A 22902-nucleotide genomic window follows, 5' to 3' on the forward strand; every position below is an offset into this window, starting at 1 on the left:
GGGTCCTGTTCTACCTTGTCCTTTGTCTGCTAAGCGATAATATAGCTTAGCGATAGTATAGCTTAGCAGTCCTTTTTTAAAAATTTTGTTTGTGACTTTTTTAATTACTAAGGCAGGCGTCTTCTTGAACCCCTCTTAAACTCATTGGGTCATCGTAGTTGTCGAGAAGCCCTTTATCACCTGCAATTGCTGAACGCCCTCATTATTTGTGCGACGGTGAGTTCCTTCCTTAAGGCAGCAGTTACAGCACGGAAATCAACGCAGGAGTAATCACTTATGCTGGTATTTGTTTGCCATCTATTGATTGATATATATGTTCGAAACGTATTATGAAGTATTTCTGTGATGCTCCCTCCCTGTAATGCCTAGATGTTATGGTTTGGGGTATGCTAGAATCTTATTTGTAACTTCCCTTTTCTTACTTTTTTCTGTTTCCTCTCTTGTATTTTTACATATTTGCTGGTCTGTGTGAACAATTGACGTACGATTTTATTGTGGCTGCTGAACGCAATTTGTTATGTATGGTTTTATTTATTTTATTATGACTGTTTTATCTCTGTTTCATGATTTTATTGTATATTTTATTGGTCTGTTTTTATCTTTCAAGGTCATGATTGACCGAATAAAGATTTCGTTGACTTGAATGTGCGATTGGCTGGGTATGTGCCAGGAGTCTGTTTAGTGAGACAATGGTTTGGTGAATGAGTCATTTGTGATATAATCTTCAGATGGAGAGTACCGAGGAGGCATGCTCAGGTGTATTTTCCTAGGAAAGCAGTGGACCTCACATGGGAAGCTTAGGTGGCCAAAAGTGATAAAAATGATTATGAAACTTGATAGAGCCTACTGTCCAGAAGTATGTGGCAGAGGGATGAGTGGAGGAAGTCCACAAGAACCTTTGTTTGCACTCTAGGACTGGAGTTGGCTTAATTCACACAACAGAGCCCCCGTCTTTTATCAAAATGAAAAGAGTGTTTTTTGTGTGCATGTGAGTGCGCGCGCGCTCGCGTGCGTACGCACCATGGATGTACAATTCATTTTTTTTTCGCCTGCAAAATTTTGTGAACGGTACAATTTATTCCCTCTTTGAAAGTTGCATAATTTCCTGTTATATTCTAACCTTCACGACTGCGGCGTTGTTCTGTGTACTGTGGTTATAACAGAACTACAAAATCATTTTCACTCTAACCACTCAGTCAATCTGGAAAATATGTAGAAGCTTTTTTTCTCCAGTTTTATTTTCTGCAGTTTTCAATGCACGTCTAAGGCATGCAATTTTGTTCTCTGCAAGGTTGCTTTTTTTGCGACACAAATTGTCGCAAAATTCACAATTTTCACACGTGTCACAAAATTGTGAAATTTTCCAAAGAACTTTAATATGCAACAAAATTGTTTCCAGTTTCGCACACCCCTACAGTCTATGCTGGCATGGGAGATGGGAGTAGACATTGTTTTTAGCCTGCACACATCTAAATTGTTGCACTGCTGCCTTTGCTCCTTGACATTAGAAATACAAACCAATCCATAAGAGAATGACTTGAGTTTCGCATGCCAAGGACGACAGTGCTTCCATGAAACACAGTACACTATGCTTCCCACGTGCTCTGGGGAGCCTCTTGGATTAGGTGACACAAGCCACCTCCAGCCAGTACTACAATGCAGGGGACTATACCCTGGTGTGCAGGCCTTATTCCACCAGTGAGGGACTGGAGGGCACCAGCAGTCTGGAGGATTTCTATAATGTATGTAAAATATATGCTAGCTAAAGACACCTCACCAAACCCAACTGAAAGCACCTGTGCCCAACTATAAGAAAACACATTTATTAGGGGGTTGTAACAACCTAAACACCCCCCTCCACACACACAGCAGCACCACCACCACCTGAAGCTACGCCCCTGCTTGTATTAAATAATTGTGGCTACCTTACGCAGCATAATGGCCTACTTGCGTTGCGTAAAAGGTACTCGCTTGTCATGAACGTGCACTGGTGGGACGGAGTATGCGTTGTGGAAGCTTGCACTGACCTCATCGTGACTGATTGCATCTGTGCTGTAGTTTCCATCTTGGCGTGTAAGGGGGACAGTTGGGGATTTTTTTGTGCCAAATGTCTTGCATATAATTACGTTTCTGGGCACCACTGTTGCTTTGTATGCATCAGTGCTTTCACTAAATTATAAAATATTTTGTTACGTATGGAATGTTCCAGTGATCGAGACCAATAGCCTCCAGGGACCCCAGTCCGAGAGAGCACAGGATGTCCCCGAAGCACGTTTTTATCTTTTCGAAATGTAAAAACAAGGAAAGTGTTTTCCTACCTAATTTACATGACCTAGTTCAGGACCTTGTGTGTGCTCTGCCTCTAATTGGACGGTAAACAAAACTTGAGAAAAGGGGCACAATAACTAGTGTGTACATTAAGAAATGGATACGTTAAAAATTATTATATTCTATTTTTGTCGCTTTCATATGTTGCTTCATACCGCTGACGAGGAGCCGATATGAATGGCTTTTTCAACAGCTCAAACGAGATTCTTTCGTTATACACCCATTAACCATTTGTATGTTTGTAGTACTTTTTCGAAATTAATTTACATAGGACTTTTTTTTAAATCCACTACTAATATTGCCCAATCCAAGCTGGTGCTGACTGCTTATTTGATCAACCTGAATATGGATGATTAGATGATCGATTCTGAATCTGAGCTTTCGGGCTGCAGTTCTCAACATTAAGGCCCTCATTATGACATTGGCGGTAAGTGCCGCTTACCGCCATGCTGACTGTCGCCAACATACCGTGATCGCGGTGGTATACCGCTACCCGTATTATGACACACAGATAGATATCCGCCACTATACAGACACACACACAAGTCTGCTAGACCAAAGGTCAGCGATAAAATGGCGGTACCAAAACCCACACCATTATGCCAACAGAAATACGCCCACAGCATTATGACTCACAAATCACCGCAGTGGACATTCAACCGCCAGGCTCAAAATACACACACACATACAAGACAACACCACATTGGACAATTCAAACTACACACACCTGACACTCATACACACACCACACCCACACACCCACACCACTATAAAACACACACACACATTACCCACAAACCTTTACCACTACAAACAAGTTAGAACAGAGAGAGAGGCACATCAGGAGCACCCACAGAATCAGAGCCACAGAACACCATCACCCATACACCATCCACGCACCTCACAGCATACACCCCAATACATCATCCCATACACACTCACACACACCACTCACACTACACCCATGGCACCACAAAGACACCCCAGGTTCTCAGAGGAGGAGCTAAGGGTCATGGTGGAGGAAATCATCCGGGTAGAGCCCCAGGTATTTGGATCACAGGTGCAGCAGGCATCCATTGCTAGGAAGATGGAGCTATGGCGGAGAGTTGTGGACAGGGTCAATGCTGTGGGACAGCACCCCAGAACAAGGGATGACATCAGGAAGAGGTGGAATGACCTACAGGGGAAGGTGCGTTCTATGGTTGCAAGACACCAGATAGCTGTACAGAGGACTGGTGGTGGACCCCCACTTCCTCCCTCACAACTAACAACATGAGAGGAGCAAGTCTTGGCGATCATGCATCCTGAGGGCCTGGCAGGAGTAGCAGGAAGACTGGACTCTGGTAAGTCAAATCTTTTCTACTTTCACTACCCCCTACCTACATGCCATCACAAACTCCCACCCCCATCACTCTACCACCTCACATATACCCCATCATCACCAACCACCAATCCCAATACCAAGCCCTGCATGCAACACCAAGGCATGGACACCACTCATAGATCTGCATGGACCCCCATCACCAAAGCATGCAAACTTGTGACAATCACTTAGCCAACCAAATCACAACTCACACAAGCCAAAGCTGCCTTGGTAATAACAACCATAGAGGGGAACATGTCCATGCACAAGATGTCACACACAGTAACAATAACACTGCATTTACATCCCCACAGGCCCCCCACACAATGTCACCGGAGAGGAGGTGCCAGCAACATACAGTCTCCACCCGAAGAGGCCCACAGTGATGACAGCAGCTCTGCACGCCTGGATCAGGATGACTAACCTGGCCTATCAGGGAACTCTGGACAGTGGGTGACCCAGGCACAGTCCCATACCACTACAGAGCCTCCCCCCTCAGGAAACACCAGGACAGCAGCCATCCAGCTGGCCCATCCCTCTGTCCCCAGGACACGTCAATCAGCAGTGTGTCCACCACTACAGGGACCCCAGGCAACCCCACAAACATAGGACAATCGGGGACCTGGGGTCAGTGGCAGTGGGCACACGGTTCAGGGGACAGAGGAACAGGACAACAGGGAAGCTGGGAGGAGTGCTGTGCGACAGGGGGAGGACAGGCCCAGGGAACCGACTCTCCACAAGGCACTCACCAACATCCTGGGAGCATACCACCATTCCCAGGAGACCATGGGCCAGATACTGGCCAAGTTGCAGGAGACCTAGCGGCTGCAGGAGGGACAGTACCTGGGGATCAGGGAGGACCTAAGGGACATCCACACCACTCTGGTCACCATTGCAGGGGTGCTGGCAGACATGGCCAACACCATGAGGGAGGCAGTGGCCCACCAACGGGCCCCTGACACTAGCCACACCAATGAACAGCCTTCCACCTCCGCTGATGCTAGTGGACAGGAGGCCACGCCACAGGAACAACAGGCCACCAGCACCCCTCTCCCTGCAGATGGAGAACCACCACGCAAAAGGTCCCTGCGATCCAGGCAGAAGCCAGAGAACATTGCCAAGACCCCTGCCAGGAAATAAGACTCCCCTGAATGTCACCCTGTCCACCTTGAACTGCCATTGCCCCACTCCCTATGCCCCCTTGGACAATGCACCTGTGATACCAATGGACTGGACTCTATCCTGGACATTCCTCCATCATCAACCCAGTCAATCGCAATCCCCCCTACACTTATTATCACCTAAATAAACTCCTTTGGAAATAATACAAGTATGGAGTCTGTCAATTGATTGAAATATGTATTAGTTTAACAAGCTGTAAACATTGCAATTCAAATGTACAGTTGTATACACAAAGGTATGACCTGTAGTGGACAGCAGTAAACACACCAGGAGCCAGAGTGGGACACAGATATCTGAAAATAGAGATGCCAAAGGGTACAGTAAGTGGCCACGGAAATAGGAAAATCAGGCTGCCATGTACAATGTCCAACACAAAACAGCAATGGAAGGTGAGATTACAGTGTCTTACCTCTGTGTCACTGGAAGTACTGTTGAATTATAGTAGTTCTGTTTTCCACATCCTCTTCCTCTGCCTCCTCTTTGTCACTGTCCACAGGCTCCACCCCACCACACGACCATCTCCAGCCTCATCCTCCTGCAGAAAAGGCACCTGGCGTCATAAGGCCAGGTTGTGCAACATGCAACATGCAAGGATGATTTGGCACACCTTCTTCGGTGAGTAGCACAGGGATCCACCTGTCAGATGGAGGCACTGGAATCGGGCCTTCAGGAGGCCAAAGCTGCGCTCAATGATCCTCCATGTGCCCATGTGTCTCATTGTAACGTTCCTCTGCCCTTGGCCTGGCATTCCTCATTGGGATCAACAGCCATGAGAGGTTGGGGTAACCAAAGTCACCTGTAAATATCGAGGGATACCTGTTAGCCAGACACTCACACTTAGGGCCAAACCCACACCCATATACCAACAGACACTGGGTGGGGACCATGGGCTCACCTATTAGCCACACCCTGTGCCTCTGGAGTTGAGACATCACATATGGAATGCTGCTTATTCCTCAAAATAAAGGCATCATGCACGGACCCAGGATACTTTGCATTGACCGGGGAGATGTACTGATCCGCCAGGCATACTATCTGCACATTCATTTCTATGTTGAAAAACAGTGAGCAGATGGTCATATTCAAAAATACCCTCAGATTAATATGCCTTGCACTTTTTTACAGAAACAGTATGTGAACAGGTAGGTCCGTTGATGTGCCAATGTCTGCTGTGACGCAGTTAGGTGCCATGGCCTGTTCCCCCCTGAAATGGCGGCTGAGGAGGGACAAATGGAAATGAGGTAATTCCGCTGACATTGTGCGCCGTTGCGGGAGGCGGTCGACGACCGCTGTGCAACACATCATTGGTTATCATTGGGGCCTAAGGGTTCCAGGAGCCAATGGTGATGTACGCCGGCGGTGAAGGTACGCACAGCCGCGGATGTGACCACCATTTTCTATCTGTTCACTCACTTGCTACCTGTCCTGCAACAGGAGAGGACCTACACTGCAAGTGCTGCTGTGACCTGTGTCTGGAAGCGACCATGGCTCGAGTGTCTGGGGAAAGGGCCCCTGCCTTTACTTCTGAGGAGTTGGAGAGACTAGTGGATGAGGTCCTACCTCAGTACTCTTTACTTTATGGTCCTCCAGACAAACAGGTGAGTACACTGTGAGCACGATGCATGGGGCATGCATGTATGGAGTGCTGTGTGTGTAAGCCTCGTGTAGGGGGGGCTGAGGGGTCCTGGGCAGAGTGCTGCATGTTTGGTGGGCAATGTCTGGGCATCAGGGGATGGGAGAGATATGGCGGGCCATGAATGTGATGGTCCGGATGGTTAACTAATTCCCTTTTCTGCTGTTTGTTTTCCTGCAGGTCAGCACCCATCAGAAAACGGGTATTTGGCGTGCCATCGCCAAGGAGGTGCGGACCCTGGGGGTCTTTGACAGGCAGAGCACCCACTGTTGGAAACGGTGGGAGGACCTGCGCCGCAGGGCAAGGAAGACGGCAGAGGCCCAGCTGGGGATGGCCTCCCAACGAGGAAGGGGTGCCTGTCGTACCCTCAACCACCGGATGTTCTGCATCCTGGCGGTGGCCTATCCGGAGTTGGATGGGCGCTTGAAGGCATCACAGCAGCCACAAGGGGGTGAGTACAGATTCAGAATCATGATGTTGCGTGCGTTGAGGTGTAACTTGGGTGGGGTATGTGGGTCTGTGGGTGCCCCTAGGCCAGGACGAACATGGCAGGGTAGGTTCCATGATGGGCAGGTTCAGATGCACTCCAACCCCATTAATGCTAGGGGGCATCTACTACTGGGCAGAGTCCTGTGGGTTTCAGGTGAGCAGCTAATGGCGTTAGGCATTGTAACCCATGGCCTGGTGACTAACATTGTAACTGGTATTGCATGGCCTAGTGCATAGGGCTGTTCCCAGTGAGTTGTGTACGCCAACTGTGGTGTTGTTGCTGGCATTGACCAAGTGTATCCTCTGTCTCTTCCCCACCCTTTACGTTTTGTCGCCCTGTCCTTGTGTGCATTAGCATCATTTGGCAGAGGATCAGAGGCACCGGCGATGGAGGGAGCTGCATCCTACATGGGCCTAGAGGCCAAATCCACTGACTGTGAGGGCACCAGTAGGACGGAGGGCGAGGGAAGCACCACGACGGAGACAGGAGGGGGTAGTTCTAACAGTGACACCTCCTCCGATGGAAGCTCCCTGGTGGTGGCAGACACCTCTGTGCCCACCCCAACTACAGGTACAGACGCCACCCCCGTACCAGCACTGCCCTCCCAGCAGCCCCTCAGTGAGTTTCCCGTGCCCGCTCACCCAGGAGGGTGGGCATCTCCTTCACCCCAGGCACCTCAGGCCCTGCCCCAGTCAACCCTGCTGCCCTCAGTGAGGAGGCTATTGACCTTCTGAGATCCCTCTCTGTTGGGCAGTCAACCATACTGAATGCCATCCAGGGTCTAGCAGGGCATTTGCAACAAACAAATGCATCCCTGGAGTGCTTCACTCTGGCGTGGCGGCCCAACAGAGATCATTTCAGGCTCTGGCCAACTCACTGATGGCAGCCATTGACCCTGTCTCTAGCCTCCCACCTCCAACTCCTTCTACCCAGTCCCATTCCCTTCAACCCCAGCCTATCCCAAGCACACCTTCAGACCTGCATGCACCCAAATCAACACACAGAAGTGGCTCAGGTAAACACAAGCACCACACATCATTCCACAGGCACTCACACAAGCACCATCCAGATGCATACACACCAACATCCACTGCCTCAACTGTGTCCCCCTCCTCCTCATTGTCCACCTCCCTCCCTGTAGCGTCTCCACTCACACCTGCATGCACTACATCCTCATCCACTACCCCCATCACCAGCACGCCTATCACAACACGCCCCTCACTGGCAGTCACCACCCCCACATCCATGCACACGTCCCCTGTGTCCTCTCCCACTGTGTCTGTGCCACTTCTCCCAAAGTACATAAACGCAAGCACTCAGACACCCAACAGCCGTCCACCTCACAACAGCATCCAGCCCATGCACTTGCACCCAAACACAGCAGACAGACACCTCCTACAACCACTCCCTCTTCCTCCACTCCCAAACCTTCACCCTCTTCCAGCCCCAGTGCCCCTAAAAGGCTTTTCCTCTCCACCCTTAACCCATTCCCTGCCCCCCCTGTACCTTCACTTTGGGGCAGGGTGGGCAGAACCCAGGCCAGCACCTCAGTCACCCAGTCCATGGCCACTGTAGTTTCTGCAGCTACTGCATGTGTGAGAGGCTCCAAGGAGGCACCCTTCAGCACTGCAGTGTGCCTGCACCATCTGCCAAGGGCAAGAAGGGGCCGACAGCTAGCAAGGGAAAGGAGGCACCACCAGCCAGCAAGGGCAAGGAGGCACCACCAGCCAGCAAGGGCAAGGAGGCACCACCAGATTGCAAGAGCAAGGAGGCACCACCAGCTAGCAAGGGCAAGGAGGCACCACCAGCTGGCAGCAGCAAGGAGGCACCACCAGCTAGCAAGGGCAGGAAGGGAACACCAGCTGCCAAGGCCAATGTAAAAGGAACAGACGCTGCAGGCAGGATGGATCTGGTGCCTGGGGCTGGAGCAGCATCTGGGCAAACAACACCAGCCATGGCACTTCAGCCGTCCGAGGCTGCAGGGGAAGGGCTGCAGCCTCCCCCCCACCACTGACAGCACCGCCACCTGCACCGCCGCCAGCACCGCCACCTGCACCACCAGCAGCACCACTGCCAGCAGCAGCAGCCCCAGTGGGCAGCCGTCCAAGGCTGCAGGGGAAGGGCTGGAGCCTCCCCCTCACCACTGACAGCACCGCCACCTGCACTGCCAGCAGCAGCAGCCCCAGTGGGCAGCTGTCCAAGGCTGCAGGGGAAGGGCTGTAGCCTCCCCCCACCACTGACAGCACCGCCACCTCCACTGCGCCAGCACCGCCACCTGCACCACTGCCAGCAGCAGCAGCCCCAGTGGGCACCGTCCGAGGCTGCAGGGAAAGGGCTGGAGCCTCCCCCCACCACTGACAGCACCGCCACCAGCTCCAAAACTGCCATCCACTGAGCAGCCGTCATCGCCGGCGAGCAGTGTGTAGTCATGACTACACGGGCAATAGTGTGTCTTTGCCCCTGCAACAACTGTAGGGGTGACACCCAGGTGAGAGACTGTGGCCTTGCACCATCCACGATCTGCATCACAAGGCACAAGACCCCCTCCAGAACCAGTGGAAGAAGGCATCCACTCACCCCTCCTTGCCAGGAAGAAGCACACTGGGCACAAGGCCCCCTCCAGAACCAGTGGAAGAAGGCATCCATTCACCCCCTCCTTGCCAGGAAGAAGCACACCGGGCACAAGGCCCCCTCCAGAACCAGTGGAAGAAGGCATCCACTCGCCCCCTCCTTGCCAGGATGAAGCACACTGGGCACAAGGCCCCCTCCAGAACCAGTGGAAGAAGGCATCCACTCAACCCTCCTTGCCAGGAAGAAGCACACTGGGCACAAGGCCCCCTCCAGAACCAGTGGAAGAAGACATCCACTCACCCCCTCCTTGCCAGGATGAAGCACACTGGGCAGAAGGTCCCCTCCAGAACCAGTTGAAGAAGGCATCAATTTGAGAGACTGTGGCTTTTCACTCCCCAGGACCAAAGAGTGGGCAAATAACCCACTTGAAACACTATGGCCTTGCACTCCCCAGGAGCAAGCAGTGGGCAAACCACCCACTTGAGAGACTGTGGCTTTGCACTCCCCAGGACCAAACAGTGGGCAAACCACCCACTTGAGAGACTGTGGCCTTGCACTCCCCAGGACCAAGCAGTGGGCAAACCACCCACTTGAGAGACTGTGGCTTTGCACTCCCCAGGAGCAAGCAGTGGGCAAACCACCCACTTGAGAGACTGTGGCTTTGCACTCCCCAGGACCAAACAGTGGGCAAATCACCCACTTGAAAGACTGTGGCCTTGCGCTCCCCAGGACATCGCAGAAGGCATGTAGCCCACTCCAGGAGCAGTGGTTGATAGAGACCTCTAGCCACAGTTTCCTCACCTTTTGAATATTCCCAAGTCGTAAGACCTGATCCAGAATGTTTTCAGCAGTACCTCTACATGCTAGCAAATATCGCCATGCAGCTCTGCACTGATGGTGTTGCACTCGGGAAATGATGTGCTGGACCAATACAAGTGGCATATCTGCGGGCTGACATCTGTTCCTTTCTTTCCACGCCACCAGATGCTGATCCGGAGCTACCACTTGTCTTTTTGAGACCCCTTTTGTAGGAAAGTACCATCTTGCCTGGCATGTTACCCCCATTTTTTCACTGTATATATGTTGTTTTAGTTGTATGTGTTACTGGGACCCTGCCAGCCAGGGCCCCAGTGCTCATAAGTGTGCCTGAATGTGTTACCTGTGTTATGACTAACTGTCTCACTGAGGCTCTGCTAACCAGAACCTCAGTGGTTATGCTCTCTCATTTCTTTCAAATTGTCACTAACAGGCTAGTGACCAATTTTACCAATTTACATTGGCATACTGGAACACCCTTATAATTCCCTAGTATATGGTACTGAGGTACCCAGGGTATTGGGGTTCCAGGAGATCCCTATGGGCTGCAGCATTTCTTTTGCCACCCATAGGGAGCTCTGACAATTCTTACACAGGCCTGCCACTGCAGCCTGAGTGAAATAACGTCCACGTTATTTCACAGCCATTTTACACTGCACTTCAGTAACTCATAAGTCACCTATATGTCTAACCTTTACCTGGTAAAGGTTGGGTGCTAAGTTACTTAGTGTGTGGGCACCCTGGCACTAGCCAAGGTGCCCCCACATTGTTCAGGGCCAATTCCCCGGACTTTGTGAGTGCGGGGACACCATTACACGCGTGCACTACATATAGGTCACTACCTATATGTAGCTTCACAATGGTAACTCCGAATATGGCCATGTAACATGTCTATGATCATGGAATTGCCCCCTCTATGCCATCCTGGCATAGTTGGCACAATCCCATGATCCCACAGGTCTGTAGCTCAGACCTGGGTACTGCCAAACTGCCTTTCCCGGGGTTTCACTGCAGCTGCTGCTGCTGCCAACCCCTCAGACAGGTTTCTGCCCTCCTGGGGTCCAGCCAGGCTTGGCCCAGGAAGGCAGAACAAAGGACTTCCTCAGTGAGAGGGTGTTACACCCTCTCCCTTTGGAAAATGGTGTTAGGGCTGGGGAGGAGTAGCCTCCCCCAGCCTCTGGATATGCTTTCATGGGCACAGATGGTGCCCATTTCTGCATAAGCCAGTCTACACCGGTTCAGGGACCCCTCAGCCCTGCTCTGGCGCGAAACTGGACAAAGGAAAGGGGAGTGACCACTCCCCTGACCTGCACCTCCCCTGGGAGGCGCCCAGAGCTCCTCCAGTGTGCTCCAGACCTCTGCCATCTTGGAAACAGAGGTGCTGCTGGCACACTGGACTGCTCTGAGTGGCCAGGGCCAGCAGGTGACGTCAGAGACTCCTTCTGATAGGCTCCTTCAGGTGTTGCTAGCCTATCTTCTCTCCTAAGTAGCCAAACCCTCTTTTCTGGCTATTTAGGGTCTCTGCTTTGGGGATTTCCCTAGATAACGAATGCAAGAGCTCATCCGAGTTCCTCTGCATCTCTCTCTTCACCTTCTGCCAAGGAATCGACTGCTGACCGCGCTGGAAGCCTGCAAAACTGCAACAAAGTAGTGAAGACGACTACTGCAACTCTGTAACGCTGATCCTGCTGCCTTCTCGACTGTTTTCCTGGTGGTGCATGCTGTGGGGGTAGCCTGCCTTCTCTCTGCACTAGAAGCTCCGAAGAAATCTCCTGTGGGTCGACGGAATCGTCCCCCTGCAACCGCAGGCACCAAAGAACTGCATCACCGGTACCCTGGTTCTCCTCTCAGCACGACGAGCGAGGTCCCTTGAATCCAGCAACTCTGTTCAAGTGACTCCCACAGTCCAGTTACTCTTCAGTCCAAGTTTGGTGGAGGTAAGTCCTTGCCCCCACACGCCAGACTGCATTGCTGGGAACTGCGACTTTTGCAGCTACTCCGGCCTCCGTGCACTTCCGGCAGAAATCCTTTGTGCACAGTCCAGCCTGGGTCCACGGCACTCTAACCTGCATTGCACGACCTCCTAAGTTGTCCTCCGGTGGTGTGGGACTCCTTTGTGCAACTTCGGGTGAGCACCGTTTCACTCCACTTTGTAGTGCCTGTTCCGGCACTTCTGCGGGTGCTGCCTGCTTCTGAGAGGGCTCCTTGTCTTGCTCGACACCCCCTCTGTCCCCAGACGCAATTGGCGACATCCTGGTCCCTCCTGGGCCACAGCAGCATCCAAAAACCCTAACCGCACGACTTGCAGCTAGCAAGGCTTGTTGGCGGTCTTTCTTCAGGAAATCACTTCTGCACGACTCTCCACGGCGTGGGAGATCCATCCTCCAAAGGGGAAGTCTCTAGCCCTTGTTGTTCCTGCAGAACCTTCAGCTTCTTCTGTCCAGTAGCAGCTTCTTTGCATCCACAGCTGGCATTTCCTGGGCATCTGCCCATCTCCGACTTGCTTGTGACTTTTGGACTTGGTCCCCTTGTTCCACAGGTACCCTCGACTGGAAATCCATTGTTGTTGCATTGCTGGTTTGTGTCTTTCCTGCAGAATTCCCCTATCACGACTTCTATGTCCTTTGGGGAACTTTAGTGCACTTTGCACTCACTTTTCAGGGTCTTGGGGTGGGCTATTTTTCTAACCCTAACTGTTTTCTTACAGTCCCAGCGACCCTCTACAAGGTCACATAGGTTTGGGGTCCATTCGTGGTTCGCATTCCACTTTTGGAGTATATGGTTTGTGTTGCCCCTATCCCTATGTGTCCCCATTGCATCCTATTGTAACTATACATTGTTTGCACTGTTTTCTAATACTATTACTGCATATTTTGGTATTATGTACATATATCTTGTGTATATTTGCTATCCTCATACTGAGGGTACTCACTGAGATACTTTTGGCATATTGTCATAAAAATAAAGTACCTTTATTTTTAGTATATCTGTGTATTGTGTTTTCTTATGATATTGTGCATATGACACTTGTGGTACTGTAGGAGCTTCACTCGTCTCCTAGTTCAGCCTAAGCTGCTCTGCTAAGCTACCATTATCTATCAGCCTAAGCTGCTAGACACCCTATACACTAATAAGGGATAACTGGGCCTGGTGCAAGGTGTAAGTACCCCTTGGTACTCACTACAAGCCAGTCCAGCCTCTTACATTGGTTGTGCAGTGGTGGGATAAGTGCTCTGTAACTACTTACCACTTTTGTCATTGTTCTTTTCATAAGAGAAAAATATACAAAACAAGTTCAGTGTATGTACACCTAACCAAAAAGTTTTGCATTTCTTTTCTCACTTCTTTTCTAAAGTGCTGAAAAGTACTTCTAACTTTCTAAAAAGTTCTTAAAAGTTTTAAAAGTTTTTTTTCCTGTTCTTTAAAAAGTTCTAAAAAACTTTTTCTCACTTTTTCTGTCACTTAAACACTTTCTAAAATGTCTGGCACAGGCCAAACTGTTGATCTGTCCAAACTTGCTTATGATCACCTTAGCTGGAAAGGAGCAAGGAGTCTCTGCATAGAAAGAGGTTTAAGTGTAGGGAAGAATCCCCCCAGAGAACTGTTGGTTAACATGCTTATAGAACAGGATAAGGCCAGAGGTGCCCCTTCTGTTGAAAAAGTAGCTAATGGTTCACAATCTGATCCAGGGACTCCCCTAGAAAAAGATTCAGGAAAGAAACTTCCTAACCTGCCCATTACCAGACAGCCTAGCATAGTTGGTACTGATGTAGAGTCACACCATACTGATAGTGTTGCCTCACATCATAGCAAGAGTATTCCTTCACATCATAGTAGAAGTGATGTTTCTGTTAACCAAGCTGTTAGAATGCCTTCTGTTAGGGCCAGGTCTCCTTCTGTTCATTCTCAACATACTTCTGTTTCAAGGAATGTCCCACCCACCCACCCTGATGACAGAATGTTAGAAAGGGAGCTCAATAGATTGAGAGTGGAACAAACCAGACTGAAGCTCAAGAAGCAACAGCTGGATTTGGATAGGCAGTCCTTAGAAGTAGAAAGAGAAAGACAGAAATTGGGTTTAGAAACCCATGGTGGCAGCAGCAGTATTCCCCATAGTCATCCTGCAAAAGAGCATGATTCCAGGAATCTGAACAAGATAGTTCCCCCTTATAAGGAGGGGGATGACATTAACAAGTGGTTTGCTGCACTTGAGAGGGCCTGTGTTGTACAGGATGTCCCTCAAAGGCAGTGGGCTGCTATCCTATGGCTATCATTTAGTGGAAAGGGTAGGGATAGGATCCGTACTGTGAAAGAAAGTGATGCCAATAATTTTACAGTTCTTAAGAATGCACTCCTGGATGGTTATGGCTTAACCACTGAACAATACAGGATGAAGTTCAGAGAGACCAAAAAGGAGACTTCACAAGACTGGGTTGATTTTGTTGACCATTCAGTGAAGGCCTTGGAGGGGTGGTTACATGGCAGTAAAGTTACTGATTATGAAAGCCTGTATAACTTGATCCTGAGAGAGCATATACTTAATAACTGTGTGTCTGATTTGTTGCACCAGTACCTGGTGGACTCTGATCTGACCTCTCCCCAAGAATTGGGAAAGAAGGCAGACAAATGGGTCAGAACAAGGGTGAACAGAAAAGTTCATACAGGGGGTGACAAAGATGGCAACAAGAAGAAGGATGGTAAGCCTTCTGACAAGGGTGGGGACAAATCTAAAAATGAGTCTTCATCAGGCCCACAAAAACACTCTGGTGGGGGTGGTGGGTCCAAATCCTCTTCAAATCAAAACAAAGAAAAGAAACCATGGTGCTATTTATGTAAAATAAAAGGCCATTGGACAACAGATCCCAGTTGTCCAAAGAAAAGCACCAAGCCTCCTACCACTACAACCCCTACTGCTACACCTAGTGTCCCTACTAATAGCAGTGGTGGTGGGAGCAAACCTACTAATAGCCAATCCAAGGGAGTAGCTGGGCTCACTTTTGGTAACTTAGTTGGGGTTGGTCTTGTTAGGGAGACCACAGAGGCTGTGTTAGTCTCTGAGGGGGCTATTGATTTAGCCACCTTAGTTGCTTGTCCCTTTAACATGGATAAGTACAAGCAACTACCCCTAATAAATGGTGTTGAGGTTCAGGCCTACAGGGACACAGGTGCCAGTGTTACAATGGTAATAGAGAAACTGGTCCACCCTGAACAACGCCTACTTGGTCACCAGTACCAAGTAACCGATGCTCACAACAACACACTTAGCCACCCCATGGCTGTTGTAAATCTCAACTGGGGGGGGGGGGGTTACTGGTCCAAAGAAAGTTGTGTTTGCCTCAGATTTACCTGTAGACTGTCTACTTGGAAATGATTTAGAGACATCAGCTTGGTCAGATGTGGAGTTGGAGGCCCATGCAGCAATGCTGGGCATCCCAGGGCATATTTTTGCTTTAACCAGGGCTCAGGCCAAAAAGCAAAAAGGACAGGGTGACTTGGATCCTGGAACAATGGACCAAGTGCTCCCTAAAGCTAGGGCTAGTAGAAGTAAAGCACAACCTACTATCCCTCCCTCTACAGTGGATTCTACTTCTGAGGAAGAAGAATTTCCACCCTGTGCAGAACCTACACCAGAGGAGCTGGAAGCAGACACTGCTGAGCTTTTGGGTGAAGGGGGGCCTGCCAGGGAGGAGCTGAGTGTGGCACAGCAGACCTGTCCCACACTAGAGGGTCTAAGACAGCAAGCTGTCAAACAAGCTAATGGGGATGTCAGTGACTCTCACAGAGTTTACTGGGAGGACAACCTCTTGTACACTGAAGCAAGGGATCCTAAACCTGGAACTGCCAGGAGGTTAGTGATTCCTCAGGAGTACAGAAAGTTCCTCCTACCTCTAGCCCACGACATTCCCCTAGTTGGACATTTGGGGCAAATGAAAACTTGGGACAGACTTGTTCCCTTGTTTCATTGGCCTAGAATGTCAGAGGACACAAAGGAATTTTGTAAGTCCTGTGAAACCTGTCAAGCCAGTGGCAAGACAGGTGGTACTCCAAAGGCACCCCTTATTCCACTGCCTGTGGTTGGGGTTCCCTTTGAAAGGGTAGGCGTTGACATAGTTGGCCCCCTTGACCCTCCTACTGCTTCAGGCAATAGGTTTATCTTGGTGGTAGTGGACCATGCCACCAGATATCCTGAAGCAATTCCTCTAAGGACCACTACAGCCCCTGCAGTGGCAAAGGCCCTCCTGGGAATCTTTTCCAGGGTGGGCTTCCCAAAAGAGGTGGTATCAGACAGAGGAAGCAATTTCATGTCTGCTTACTTAAAGGCCATGTGGAAGGAGTGTGGTGTGACATACACGTTCACTACACCCTATCATCCACAAACAAATGGACTGGTGGAGAGATTTAATAAAACTCTCAAAGGCATGATTATGGGACTCCCTGAAAAACTCCGCAGGAGATGGGATATCCTTTTACCATGCCTCCTTTTTGCTTACAGGGAGGTACCCCTGAAAGGAGTGGGCTTCAGCCCCTTTGAACTGCTATTTGGCACCGGGTAAGAGGTCCTCTAACACTTGTTAAGGAGGGTTGGGAACAACCTTTAAAAGCTCCAAAGCAAGACATAGTGGACTATGTACTTGGCCTCAGATCAAGGATGGCTGAGTACATGAAAAAGGCCAGTAAAAACCTTCAGGCCAGCCAAGAGCTCCAAAAGCAATGGCATGGCCAGAATGCTGTTTTGGTTCAGTACCAGCCAGGGCAGAAAGTGTGGGTCTTGGAGCCTGTGGCCCCAAGAGCACTCCAAGATAAATGGAGTGGACCCCACACAATTGTTGAGAAAAAGGGTGAAGTCACCTACTTAGTTGACTTAGGCACTGCCAGGAGTCCCCTGAGGGTGCTCCATGTCAATCGCCTGAAACCCTACTATGACAGGGCTGATCTCACCCTGCTCATGGCAACAGATGAGGGACAGGAAGAAGAGAGTGACCCTCTCCCTGATCTCTTCTCTTCCACAGAACAAGATGCTCTGGTGGAAGGGGTTGTACTGGCAGATTGTCTTACTGCTGAGCAGAAAGACCACTGCATAAATCTCCTGGGTCAGTTTTCTGAACTCTTCTCTACTGTGCCACGCACCACTTCCTGGTGTGAGCACACTATAGATACTGGAGACAGCTTGCCTGTCAAAAGTAAGATCCATAGGTGTGAGAAGGTAGCCTCTTTCTAGCCTTGTTACCCCCACTTTTGGCCTGTTTGTGAGTGTATGTCAGGGTGTTTGTCACTGTTTTCACTGTCTCACTGGGAACCTGATAGCCAGGCCTCAGTGCTCATAGTGAAAACACCCTGTTTTCAGTATGGTTGTTATGTGTCACTGGGATCCTGCTGGTCAGGACCCCAGTGCTCATAGGTTTGTGGCCTATATGTATGTGTCACTGGGACCCTGTCACACAGGACCCCAGTGCTCATAGGTGTGCATGTATGTGTTCCCTGTGTGGTGCCTAACTGTCTCACTGAGGCTCTGCTAACCAGAACCTCAGTGGTTATGCTCTCTCATTACTTCCAAATTGTCACTGACAGGCTAGTGACCATTTTTACCAATTTACATTGGCTTACTGGAACACCCTTATAATTCCCTAGTATATGGTACTGAGGTACCCAGGGTATTGGGGTTCCAGGAGATCCCTATGGGCTGCAGCATTTCTTTTGCCACCCATAGGGAGCTCTGACAATTCTTACACAGGCCTGCCACTGCAGCCTGAGTGAAATAACGTCCACGTTATTTCACAGCCATTTTACACTGCACTTAAGTAACTTATAAGTCACCTATATGTCTAACCTTTACCTGGTAAAGGTTAGGTGCAAAGTTACTTAGTGTGAGGGCACCCTGGCACTAGCCAAGGTGCCCCCACATTGTTCAGAGCCAATTCCCTGAACTTTGTGAGTGCGGGGACACCATTACACGCGTGCACTACATATAGGTCACTACCTATATGTAGCTTCACAATGGTAATTCCGAATATGGCCATGTAACATGTCTATGATCATGGAATTGCCCCCTCTATGCCATCCTGGCATAGTTGGCACAATCCCATGATCCCAGTGGTCTGTAGCACAGACCCTGGTACTGCCAAACTGCCCTTCCTGGGGTTTCACTGCAGCTGCTGCTGCTGCCCACCCCTCAGACAGGCATCTGCCCTCCTGGGGTCCAGCCAGGCCTGGCCCAGGATGGCAGAACAAAGAACTTCCTCTGAGAGAGGGTGTGACACCCTCTCCCTTTGGAAAATGGTGTGAAGGCAGGGGAGGAGTAGCCTCCCCCAGCCTCTGGAAATGCTTTGTTGGGCACAGAGGTGCCCAATTCTGCATAAGCCAGTCTACACCAGTTCAGGGACCCCTTAGCCCCTGATCTGGCGCGAAACTGGACAAAGGAAAGGGGAGTGACCACTCCCCTGACCTGCACCTCCCCTGGGAGGTGTCCAGAGCTCCTCCAGTGTGCTCCAGACCTCTGCCATCTTGGAAACAGAGGTGCTGCTGGCACACTGGACTGCTCTGAGTGGCCAGTGCCACCAGGTGACGTCAGAGACTCCTGCTGATAGGCTCCTTCAGGTGTTAGTAGCCTCTCCTCTCTCCTAGGTAGCCAAACCCTCTTTTCTGGCTATTTAGGGTCTCTGGCTCTGGGGAAACTTTAGATAACGAATGCATGAGCTCAGCCGAGTTCCTCTGCATCTCCCTCTTCACCTTCTGATAAGGAATCGACCGCTGACCGCGCTGGAAGCCTGCAAACCTGCAACATAGTAGCAAAGACGACTACTGCAACTCTGTAACGCTGATCCTGCCGCCTTCTCGACTGTTTTCCTGCTTGTGCATGCTGTGGGGGTAGTCTGCCTCCTCTCTGCACCAGAAGCTCCGAAGAAATCTCCCGTGGGTCGACGGAATCTTCCCCCTGCAACCGCAGGCACCAAAAAGCTGCATTTCCGGTCCCTTGGGTCTCCTCTCAGCACGACGAGCGAGGTCCCTCGAATCCAGCGACACCGTCCAAGTGACCCCCACAGTCCAGTGACTCTTCAGCCCAAGTTTGGTGGAGGTAAGTCCTTGCCTCACCTCGCTGGGCTGCATTGCTGGGAACCGCGACTTTGCAAGCTACTCCGGCCCCTGTGCACTTCCGGCGGAAATCCTTCGTGCACAGCCAAGCCTGGGTCCACGGCACTCTAACCTGCATTGCACGACTTTCTAAGTTGGTCTCCGGCGACGTGGGACTCCTTTGTGCAACTTCGGCGAGCACCGTTTCACGCATCCTTGTAGTGCCTGTTTCTGGCACTTCTCCGGGTGCTACCTGCTTCAGTGAGGGCTCTTTGTCTTGCTCGACGTCCCCTCTCTCTGCAGGTCCAATTTGCGACCTCCTGGTCCCTCCTGGGCCCCAGCAGCGTCCAAAAACGCCAAACGCACGATTTGCGTGTAGCAAGGCTTGTTGGCGTCCATCCGGCGGGAAAACACTTCTGCACGACTCTCCAAGGCGTGGGGGATCCATCCTCCAAAGGGGAAGTCTCTAGCCCTTGTCGTTCCTGCAGTATTCACAGTTCTTCATCCTAGTAAGAGCTTCTTTGCACCAACCGCTGGCATTTCTTGGGCATCTGCCCATCTCCGAGTGGCTTGTGACTTTTAGACTTGGTCCCCTTGTTCCACAGGTACCCTCAGTCAGGAATCTATCGTTGTTGCATTGCTGATTTGTGTTTTCCTTGCATTTTCCCTCTAACACGACTATTTTGTCCTTAGGGGAACTTTAGTGCACTTTGCACTCACTTTTCAGGGTCTTGGGGAGGGTTATTTTGCTAACTCTCACTATTGCCTAATAGTCCCAGCGACCCTCTACAAGGTCACATAGGTTTGGGGTCCATTCGTGGTTCGCATTCCACTTTTGGAGTATATGGTTTGTGTTGCCCCTATCCCTATGTTTCCCCATTGCATCCTATTGTAACTATACATTGTTTGCACTGTTTTCTAAGACTATACTGCATATTTTTGCTATTGTGTATATATATCTTGTGTATATTTCCTATCCTCTCACTGAGGGTACACTCTAAGATACTTTGGCATATTGTCATAAAAATAAAGTACCTTTATTTTTAGTATAACTGTGTATTGTGTTTTCTTATGATATTGTGCATATGACACTAAGTGGTACTGTAGTAGCTTCACACGTCTCCTAGTTCAGCCTAAGCTGCTCTGCTAAGCTACCATTATCTATCAGCCTAAGCTGCTAGACACCCTATACACTAATAAGGGATAACTGGGCCTGGTGCAAGGTGCAAGTACCCCTTGGTACTCACTACAAGCCAGTCCAGCCTCCTACATTGGTTGTGCAGTGGTGGGATAAGTGCTTGAGACTACTTACCACTCTTGTCATTGTACTTTTCATAAGAGAAAAATATACAAAACAAGGTCAGTGTATATACACATAGCCAAAAAGTTTTGCATTTCCTCTTTTCACTCTTTTCTAAGTGCTGAAAAGTACTTCGAAAACTTTCAAAAAGTTCTTAAAAGTTTAAAAAGTTTTTTCTGTCTTTCCAAAAAGTTCTGAAAACTTTTTTCTCTTTTTCTATCACTTTAACTCTCTCTAAAAAATGTCTGGTACAGGCCAAAATGTTGAACTGTCCAAAATTGCATATGATCACCTTAGCTGGAAAGGAGCAAGGAGTCTCTGCATAGAGAGAGGTTTGAGTGTAGGGAAGAATCCTTCCTTAGAACTGTTAATTAATATGCTTAGAGTACAGGATAAGGCCATAAGTGCCCAATCTGTAGAAAAAGTAGCTAATGGTTCTCAATCTGATCCAGGGACTCCCCCAGGAAAAGGTTCAGGAAAGAAACTTCTCAGCCTGCCCATTACTAGACAGTCTAGCATAGTTGGTACAGAGGTTGAATCACACCATACTGAGGATGTGATCTCACATTATGCTGGTAGCCAAGCTGTTAGGGTGCCCTCTGTAAGGGACAGGTCTCCTTCTGTTCATTCCCATCATACCTCTGTATCTAGAAATGTCCCTCCCACCCACCCTGATGACAGATTGTTAGAAAGGGAGCTCAATAGATTGAGAGTGGAACAAACCAGACTGAAGCTCAAGAAGCAACAGCTGGATTTGGATAGACAGTCTTTAGAAATAGAGAGGGAAAGACAGAAGTTGGGTTTAGATACCCATGGTGGCAGCAGCAGTATTCCCCATAGTCATCCTGCAAAAGAGCATGATTCCAGGAATCTGCACAAGATAGTTCCCCCTTATAAGGAGGGGGATGACATTAACAAGTGGTTTGCTGCACTTGAGAGGGCCTGTGTTGTACAGGATGTCCCTCAAAGGCAGTGGGCTGCTATCCTATGGCTATCATTTAGTGGAAAAGGTAGGGATAGGCTCCTTACAGTGAAAGAAAATGATGCCAATAATTTCCAAGTTCTTAAGAATGCACTCCTGGATGGTTATGGCTTAACCACTGAACAGTACAGGATAAAGTTCAGAGAGACCAAAAAGGAGTCTTCACAAGACTGGGTTGATTTCATTGACCATTCAGTGAAGGCCTTGGAGGGGTGGTTACATGGCAGTAAAGTTACTGATTATGAAAGCCTGTATAACACAATCCTGAGAGAGCATATACTTAATAATTGTGTGTCTGATTTGTTGCACCAGTACCTGGTAGACTCTGATCTGACCTCTCCCCAAGAATTGGGAAAGAAGGCAGACAAATGGGTCAGAACAAGGGTGAACAGAAAAGTTCATACAGGGGGTGACAAAGATGGCAATAAGAAGAAAGATGGTGAAAAATCTCAAGATAAGCATGGGGATAAGGGTAAAACCAAAGATCCCACTTCAAATCTTAAACACTCTTCAGAGGGTGGGGATAAAACAAATTCTTCCTCTTCTTCCCAACCTGCACACATTAAAAAGCCTTGGTGCTTTGTGTGTAAAAACAGAGGCCATAGGCCAGGGGATAAGTCCTGTCCAGGTAAACCTCCTGAGCCTACCACCACTAATACATCAAGCTCTAGTGCCCCTAGCAGTAGTGGTACTAGTGGTGGGACTGCTGGCAACAGTCAAGCAAAGGGTGTAGTTGGGTTCACTTATGGGTCCATAGTGGAAACTGATGTAATCAGTCCCAAGACAGTTTCTGTCACACCTAGTGGCATTGGCCTTGCCACACTGGCTGCTTGTCCCCTTACAATGGATAAGTACAGGCAGACAGTTTCAATAAATGGTGTTGAGGCCTTGGCCTACAGGGACACAGGTGCCAGTTTCACTTTGGTGACTGAAAACCTAGTGCACCCTGATCAACACATCATTGGACAACAGTATAAGATTATTGATGTCCATAACTCCACTAAGTTTCTTCCCTTAGCTATAATTCAGTTTAGTTGGGGTGGAGTTACTGGCCCTAAGCAGGTGGTGGTATCACCTAGCTTACCTGTAGACTGTCTCTTAGGTAATGACCTAGAGGCCTCAGGTTGGGCTGATGTAGAGTTTTATGCCCATGCAGCCATGCTGGGCA

This window comes from Pleurodeles waltl, chromosome 2_1 (assembly GCF_031143425.1).
Source record: "Pleurodeles waltl isolate 20211129_DDA chromosome 2_1, aPleWal1.hap1.20221129, whole genome shotgun sequence".
NCBI lineage: Eukaryota > Metazoa > Chordata > Amphibia > Caudata > Salamandridae > Pleurodeles > Pleurodeles waltl.